The 7,742-nt window shown below is 40.6% G+C and overlaps 1 long non-coding RNA gene across 1 annotated transcript; it reads left to right on the top strand.

The window, feature by feature from the left end:
- Positions 1–4,432: 4,432 nt before the first annotated feature.
- On the top strand, positions 4,433–7,242 carry LOC132541825 (uncharacterized). Its single transcript, XR_009552909.1, has 4 exons — positions 4,433–4,536; positions 4,939–5,106; positions 5,207–5,273; positions 6,747–7,242. It is a non-coding gene; the product is annotated as an uncharacterized LOC132541825 (long non-coding RNA).
- The last annotated feature ends 500 nt before the right edge of the window (positions 7,243–7,742 follow it).

The following is a 7,742-nucleotide window of genomic DNA, read 5'->3' as shown; positions in this document are numbered from 1 at the left end:
AGTAGGTCAATGGGTATGGCTGATTTCTAACACAATGTTATTAGCAAGAGGTTGTAAGTCTAGTTTGCCAGTTCCTGGAGTAAAGCAAGACCAACAATATATATATATTTAAAGGTTATATAAATATAAACATGTGGAGAAGTCTGCTGCTAATCTTATGGGTTTTCCTATGTAGGTGCCACTTTGTTTTTCTCTTGCAGCCTTCAGGATCCTTTCTTTATCCTTATTCCTTTCCATTCTAAATAGGATTTGTCTTGGTGTCTTTAAATCTGGGTTAATTCTGTTTGGGACCCTCTGGGATTCTTGAACTTCTCAGCTATTATGTCCTGAAGAATGCTTTCTTCTCCTCCCTCTCTTTCTTCCTCTGGTAAGCCAATAATGTGTATATTATTTCTTTTGAAGTTATCCCATATGTCTCTATTGTTGTTTTCAGTATCCCTTAATCTCTTTTTGAGATCTTTTACTTCTTTTTTAGTTGTCTCTAATATATCCTCGATCTTGCTAATTCTGTCTTGAGCCTCATTTATTCTATTCTCTCTCCCCTCTAGTGTTTTCTGGAGTTTATCTATTCTGTTACCCTGTTCTGACACTGTTTTAGCTTGTTCAGCTAATTGTGTTCTTAGCTCAGCTATTTCAGCTTTCAGCTCTCTAGTAACCTTGAGATAATTAGTGTTTTCTTCCAGATTCTCATTTGTTGTTTCTGCATTTCTGATGACAATCCTTTCAAACTCTTTACTCACTCCTGTGATTATTTCCTTAACTAGTGTTTGGATATTAACCTCACTATTTTTTGCTTCAACAAGTACAGCTTTTAGTTGTACTCTTGTCCTGGTTCATTTCTCTAATTTCTTCTTGTTGGTTTAACCATTCTATATAGTATGTTATGAGGTCCCTTTCTCAGTACTTTACAAATTACTGATCACTCTTGCCTGGATTGACTTGTGTTTAAGTAAGGTACTTAAAGAGTTCACAGTTGTGGAAATTCACAGTTGTTTCAATATTATTTCAATCCCTGAGTTGGAGCACAGAGGCTGTTAAAATCCTCTTGTTATTTTTCTTCCTTGTAGGCTATAGGAGCTTGAGGGCTTTTAAACTATAAGTAAGCTTCTTAGCTTAATCACTCACTCCTAATTAAGAGATAAAGCAGTGTGGGGGAGAGATAGCACAGTGGCTATGCAAAGAGACTCTCACACCCCAACGATCCAAAGCTCCAGGCTCAATTCAGCTTCTCTGCCAAGCTGGGCAGCACTGCTGGGCCCTGTGAGTTTCTAAACAAGTCCCATTTATAGTCTGTAGGTTCTGAGGCAATTATTCACCACATTCTCATCAGGATAACAATGTGGAAAGGCTCCCACTATACAGCCCCACTGGTAGGCCACCAAGGTGTAGCTCTTCTCCTGAGTTTCCTGGTCAGTTCTCTGTTCCCAGATGTCAGCACAGGGTCTCCTCCCTGCTGCTCCAGCCTTTGAGGGCAGTAGCAATGGAGACTCACAGTTGTGTTTAGTGAGTCATAGGGGAGTCCTCTCCTCCCTTAAGCAGGCTTTTTGTTGGTAAAACAGACTGGAGGTGGTGCCTCAACTGGTAAACTGCCAGACTGTTACCAGCCGCTTAATCTCTCCTTAGGTTCCTCTCTGTCCATAAGCCACACGTGTTTGCACTCACAGGTGGTTTGGTGGGTTCCTGAAGTCATTCTAGTCCTGCCTTATTGCGGTCCCAGGTGGTTTCCTTTGGTATTCCTAGTTGACCTGGGAGAGGAGAGGAGAGGAGAGGAGAGGAGAGGAGAGGAGAGGAGAGGAGAGGGGAGGGGAGGGGAGGGGAGAGGAGGGGAGGGGAGGGGAGGGGAGGAACACAGCTGCTGCTGCTCCGTAGTCCCGCCTCCTCAAAGTTTTTTTTTTTCTCCAGGGTTATTGCTGGGGTCGGTGCCTGCACCATGAATCCACCGCTTTTGGAGGTCATCCCCCTTTTGTTGCCCTTGTTGTTGTAGCCTCGTTGTGGTCATTATTATTATTGCCATTGTTGATGTTGTCCGTTGTTGGATAGGACAGAGAGAAGTGGAGAGAGGAGGGGAAAACAGAGAGGGGGAGAGAAAGATAGACACCTGTAGACCTGCTTCACCGCCTGTGAAACGACTCCCTTGCAGGTGGGGAGCTGGGGGCTCGAACCGGGATCCTTACGCTGGTCCCTGTGTTTTGCGCCACATGCGCTTAACCCACTGCGCCACCGCCCGACCTCCTTTTCCTTTCCTTTCCTTTTTTTTTTTTTTTTACCGGAGCACTGATTAACTCTGGTTTATGGTGGTGCAGAGGATTGAACCTGGGACTTCAGAGCCTCAGGCATCAGAATCACTTTGCATAACAATTATACTATCTACCCCTGCCCTACAAGCAACTTTCATATGAGCCTGAGGCTTCGAGAACTAAATTCAGTCCACTGCATGGCTATAAACCAGAGCTGATAAGTGCTCAGGTAAAACAAAACAAAATTTATTTGAAGGCTCTTCACATAAAAAAAAAAAAAGCCAGAAGAAATGCATTTTTAAGAAAATGATTTTATTTATCTATTAATGAGAAAGATAGGAGAGTGAAAGAACCAGACATCACTCTGGCACATGTGCTGCCGGGGATCGAACTCAGGACTTCCTGCTTGACAGTCCAAAACTTTATCACTGCGCCACCTCCTAGACCACAAAAGAAATGCATTTTTTTTTACATTGAGGCCCAGTATGCACTTATATTGCTCTTCTTTATACACTTTAGATAGCAAAATACTTAATAAAACTGTCTTACACCTCATATAGTTCATGTACTCCATTCCACCACACTCCACTCCACCCCACTCCGCCCCACCCTACCCCATCCCACCCCATTTTATTCCAAATGTGATAGCTGGGGCCCACTACATTATTTTCATCCCCTATTAACAGGTCAAAACTGCTTTTGGGGGGGGGGGGAGAAACACTTTTGGTGTACAGTTACTAAATAAAAAAGGGAAAGTGCTCACTTACATTTTGTATTCCTCAGAGCATTTTCAACTGACAGTTTGTTTAATCTTTTCAAAGTCCCACTGGAATAGAAACTTTTATTGTCCTGATATCAAAAGTGAGGCAGATATGCCTGGGAGATGGTACAGTGACTAGGACATTGAACATTGAACTTACAAGTATGAGCCCCTCAGTTTCATTCTGGCATCACATGTACCAGAGTAATGATTTGGTTCTTTCTCATGTCAATGAATAAACAAATCTCAACAACAACAATAGCAGCAACGACATAATAAGACACAGAGAGGATATGGAGTTCTGGTGGGAATTGTGTGGAATTGTACCCCTCTTATCCTATGGTCTTGTCAGTGTCTCCATTTTATAAACAAAAAAAAAAAAAAAAGAGAGAGAGAGAGAGAGACATAGAGAGGTTCAACATATAACCTAACCTGGCTGCAGTTCCTTTTGGAAACCATCAACCCACATTACTTTTTCTGATCTTAGGAATTGACATGACTCCAGTTAACTATTTAGAAATGTATAATTCTAGGGCTGGGGAGATAGCATGATGGTTATGTAAAAAGACTTTCCGAGACATCAAAGGTCTCAGGTTCAGTCCCAACACCATCATTGGCCAGAGATGATCAGTGCCCTGGTTAAAGAAAAACAAAAAACAAAAACAAAACAAAACAAAAAACTTCAGAAGTGGTGGTGCAGTGCAGTGCTGCAGATGTCTTTCTTTCCTTCTTTTTTTTTCTTCCCTCTTTATTACCTTTTCCCCTCCCAATTTCTTTTTGTACATAAAAAAAGAAAGAGGAAGAAGAAAAAAGAAAGAAAAAGAAAGGAAAGGAAAGAAAAAGAGGAAGAAAAAAAACCAACTACAGCTCTAGTCTCATTTAGTGACACAATATACCCTACTCAGGGTATATTCCTTTACAAAATGTCAATCAGTACATGACAATCGATGCCACTATTCACATACCTTGATGATGAGAGAAGCCAGACAAAGACTCTCCAGATTTACCAATCTCCCTGGAAACCTCAGCATCAGTAACACACACATCAATTGAAACCCCCGACAACATCAGCACAACCAAATGATTCGTGCAGCTGATATCAGTGCTGGACTTATAATAATATTATAGAAGTACTTCTTATTCAGAGGCAGCATAGAGCTTCTCTATTATTTATTGATTCCCCTCCTCCCCATGCACACAAAGTTATCAAGTTCTAAAGCCTAATTATTGGTGTAATAGTTAGCCTAGATGTTTGGAGAATTGTAAGCCCCTTTAGTTAATGTATGGCATATGTCGGAGGGATTCAGCTAATTCACATATCTGTCTGCACTATTAATAGGGAAGGTTACATGCCAATTATCCAGGCTTCAATCAGCCTGTTTGGATACAATAGAAGCAGTGTTCACACACTTGATGCGCCACATTCCTTCCCGACATCAGAAGCAGCTGGTCCAGATAAAGACCACTGGGGTTCTGATATTTAGGAATCACGTCCACGGAGGAGCTGGAATTGAGACTTGATTGCTACACCGACACCAGGTATCTTTAACCTGGATTCTTTCGAAAAATGCCTAGTAGGTCTGCTGTTCACCGGCTTTTAAATATTTCCTGCTCAGACTTGCAGGATGGGTTGTGGAGGGGTGCTGAGGAAGAGGAGACAAAGGTACAAGTAGCTTAAGTGACAGATGAGAGAATAATAGGAACTGAGTGAATAGCTTCCAATCAAATAAAGAATCTGCAGTCATTCTGTGCCCAGTTTTAGAATCAAGTGGACTAAAGCAGGTTAATCTTAAGATTTTGACCTTATACATGTGGGGGAAATATATGTGTGTGTGTGTGTGTACGTATGTGCGTATGTCCATATATACATTTATGTGTATGTACCCTCCACGTCTTCCTTTTTAATTTCTTCCTCCCTGCCCCCACCACAAACCATTTCAGAAACTGATCTAGAAGTGCTGCAATCTCATCAGAAAAATGCTGTTTCCGGTAGTATTTCTAACCAGGAAGAGAAGGAGAAGTATCTGGAATCACCTAAGAAAGCCCCAGCTCTCCTGAGAGCCGGTCTTGAATTTTGCTGGCACAGAGCATTGGATCAGTAATCAGAAAGTGAATATGGCAGATGTGGGGGATGTAAGGGAGAGGGAAGGCAGATACCTGAGACGCTTCAGCAAAATTTTCCTCTCCTTTCATTATCTCCATTTCTTAGATCACGATTTTAAAACAGAACTGCTTCCAATGCATCTAAGGTCACACAGCCTGAGCCCTACACAACAGTAAATAAGTAAGCCTAAGCAGCCGGGTCCTATTCATAGCTTGGCATTACCCACACATTGTGTCAGACAGAGATCTCTTAAAAAAAAAAAAAAAATATATATATATATATATATATATTACTAAGAGCTAATAGACAATAGGCAGATACAACACATCAGCTGTTGTTTTGTGCATGTGCTGTTTCAGCTCAGTGTGTATTTTTTCCATCCTCCTAGATGAAAATATAGTAATTAACTCCATGCTGAAGGGGTTGGAGGTGGGGGTGGGAAGAAACCCTCCCCTCCTCCCCCCCCCCACATGAAAAGAAATTCTGGCAGATAATTTGGCTGAACATGAAAAGGGAGAGGCTGCTTACAGCCGCCCAAATAAAGTGTTAGGTTGGTGAGACTCCACAGGCTGAGTTGGTTATTTCACGGCATGAAAAGCAGACATTTAACTGTTCCCATGGAGATGTGTTTTCTACTACTCAATCAGGCTCCGAGGAGGTCAGACAATAGCCAATAGATCCTTTTCTTCATATTGAGACAGTTGAATCTCCCTTTATTTTAACATTTTACCTAAATATAATGGAATATAAACGCTGTCTCAAAAATACATACAAACACAGCCATTATAATTTCAAGGAATCCAAACAAGGAGAAACTCTTGGTTGAGGATTAGGAAGATGGGGCATGACAGAGCCCTGCACCCCCTCTTCCAATTTCAAATCATAGGTTGTTCTGTTGAAATCCTTATTTGCATATATTTGGCTTTCAAATTTGACTCCTCCTCTCTAAATAAAATAATAAGTTCATAAATTAGATGTTGAAATTTATAAATGACAGTGAGCAGAGGTACTTTCTGTAGAACATGATGGAAACAAGAAAAATCTGCCCCAGAAGAGAACAACAAAGCAAAACAACCCAGACGGCTGGAAGTTTGAGCTGTTGTAAACTTCGTCCCCAGCATTTCCTTGCCTGAAAAATGCACATGCAGAAATGATTAGGGGTGTTAGAGACCTTATGTGTTTGTTATCAGTCCCAGAAAACAGGTCATACTCATTTGCAAAATACTTTCATTTCACTAGATGAATTGTGTTTAAGGGCCTGGAAACTGCGACTCATAGGAAGATTTTTTTAAACGATCTCCACACCAGCATGCCTTTTTCTACCTTGTTTTTGCACGTTTGTAAGAAAATGCAACAGAGGTCTCCCTAGAGCTAATTGAGAAGGGAGAAGTATTTCCAGGGGATCACATTTAAGACAGACTATCAAATATGACTTAAACAGAAGCCTGTTCACAGGACAGCAGGCTAACAGAAAACGGCAGACAGCCAGCTCAGGATTTTATCATTAAGTAACTTCATTCTTGTTAATGGAGTCATTCAAGTGCAGCTCAACTGTGCAAGGCAGGAAAGTAAATTTGAGTAGGACACAACAAACCCAGCCCTTTGCTCTAGTTAGGAAGCTTGACTCTGCATTTCCATCCTCCAGGCTCTTGCTTCTGGGGTTGAGCGAACTGGAACAAAGACACCCACCGAGCCACCTTGGAAAGCAATTTGGAGCAGTCCCAGCAAAGAGCGTTAAGGGGAAAAACAGCAAATACCTTCTAATATATAACATCGAAATGCTAGAGGGACAGAAACTAGCTTTTATCTTGAAGGTTCTTGGGAGTTTGATTTCTCTAGAAAGACAGGGACCCCCCCATCCACATTTCTGTTGTATTGTGGGTCAGTATGTGATCATTACTTTAAGATGTTTTGTTATTTTAGCTTTTTAAGCAGCAAAAACAAAAGAGCCAAAATTTCTCAATTTCTTTGCTCATCCCAAGCTCATGATTTCACCACAGATAACTAATAACTACTTTTGAAAGTATGACACATAATTTCCAGACATTTCCATAAAAAATAAAAGTATGTCTATATACATACCCACAAAAACTGTTTTAAATATACATCTGAAATATTTATAGAAACTATCATCCATTAAAAAAATTTTTTTACACCAGAAATCTCTTTGTTTAACTTAAAAAATAGCTGTATGTTTTTGAGAAAAATGTAGTATGTACTCAAGGGTGGAGGTGAGGGATTCAAATTCAAAGGCTTGTGGGGGAAGGGTGAATAAACTTCCCTTCTCCGTGATGCTGTTAGTGGTTTTAATGTATGCCATTCCTGGAATGGTCTACACAGAACAATACATATGTATACCAAACATACTTTTCCTTACCAAGTATATTTTACATTTTGCACTTAGACCTTTTGTTAGAAAAGAATTGTGTTATAAATGTGACTCATCAGGGTATTTCTTTTGTCCTTTCTAATGGGCCTGGGAAGATTTCTGTCTATGCTTCTGTAAGCAGTAGTGTCACAAATACACTAGTTTAATGCGTACCCATTAATTGTTTTGCTCAGACATGTTCACCATTCTTTGGAAGCAAATCCTTTACTTGATACCTGTCCTCAAATTGTCATGATCTGAAGCTACATTGAT

The sequence above is a fragment of the Erinaceus europaeus genome, chromosome 1, assembly GCF_950295315.1.
Source record: "Erinaceus europaeus chromosome 1, mEriEur2.1, whole genome shotgun sequence".
NCBI classification, from domain to species: domain Eukaryota; kingdom Metazoa; phylum Chordata; class Mammalia; order Eulipotyphla; family Erinaceidae; genus Erinaceus; species Erinaceus europaeus.
The sequence above is the reverse complement of the archived record's forward strand: the minus strand, read 5'-3'. Positions and strand labels throughout refer to the sequence as shown.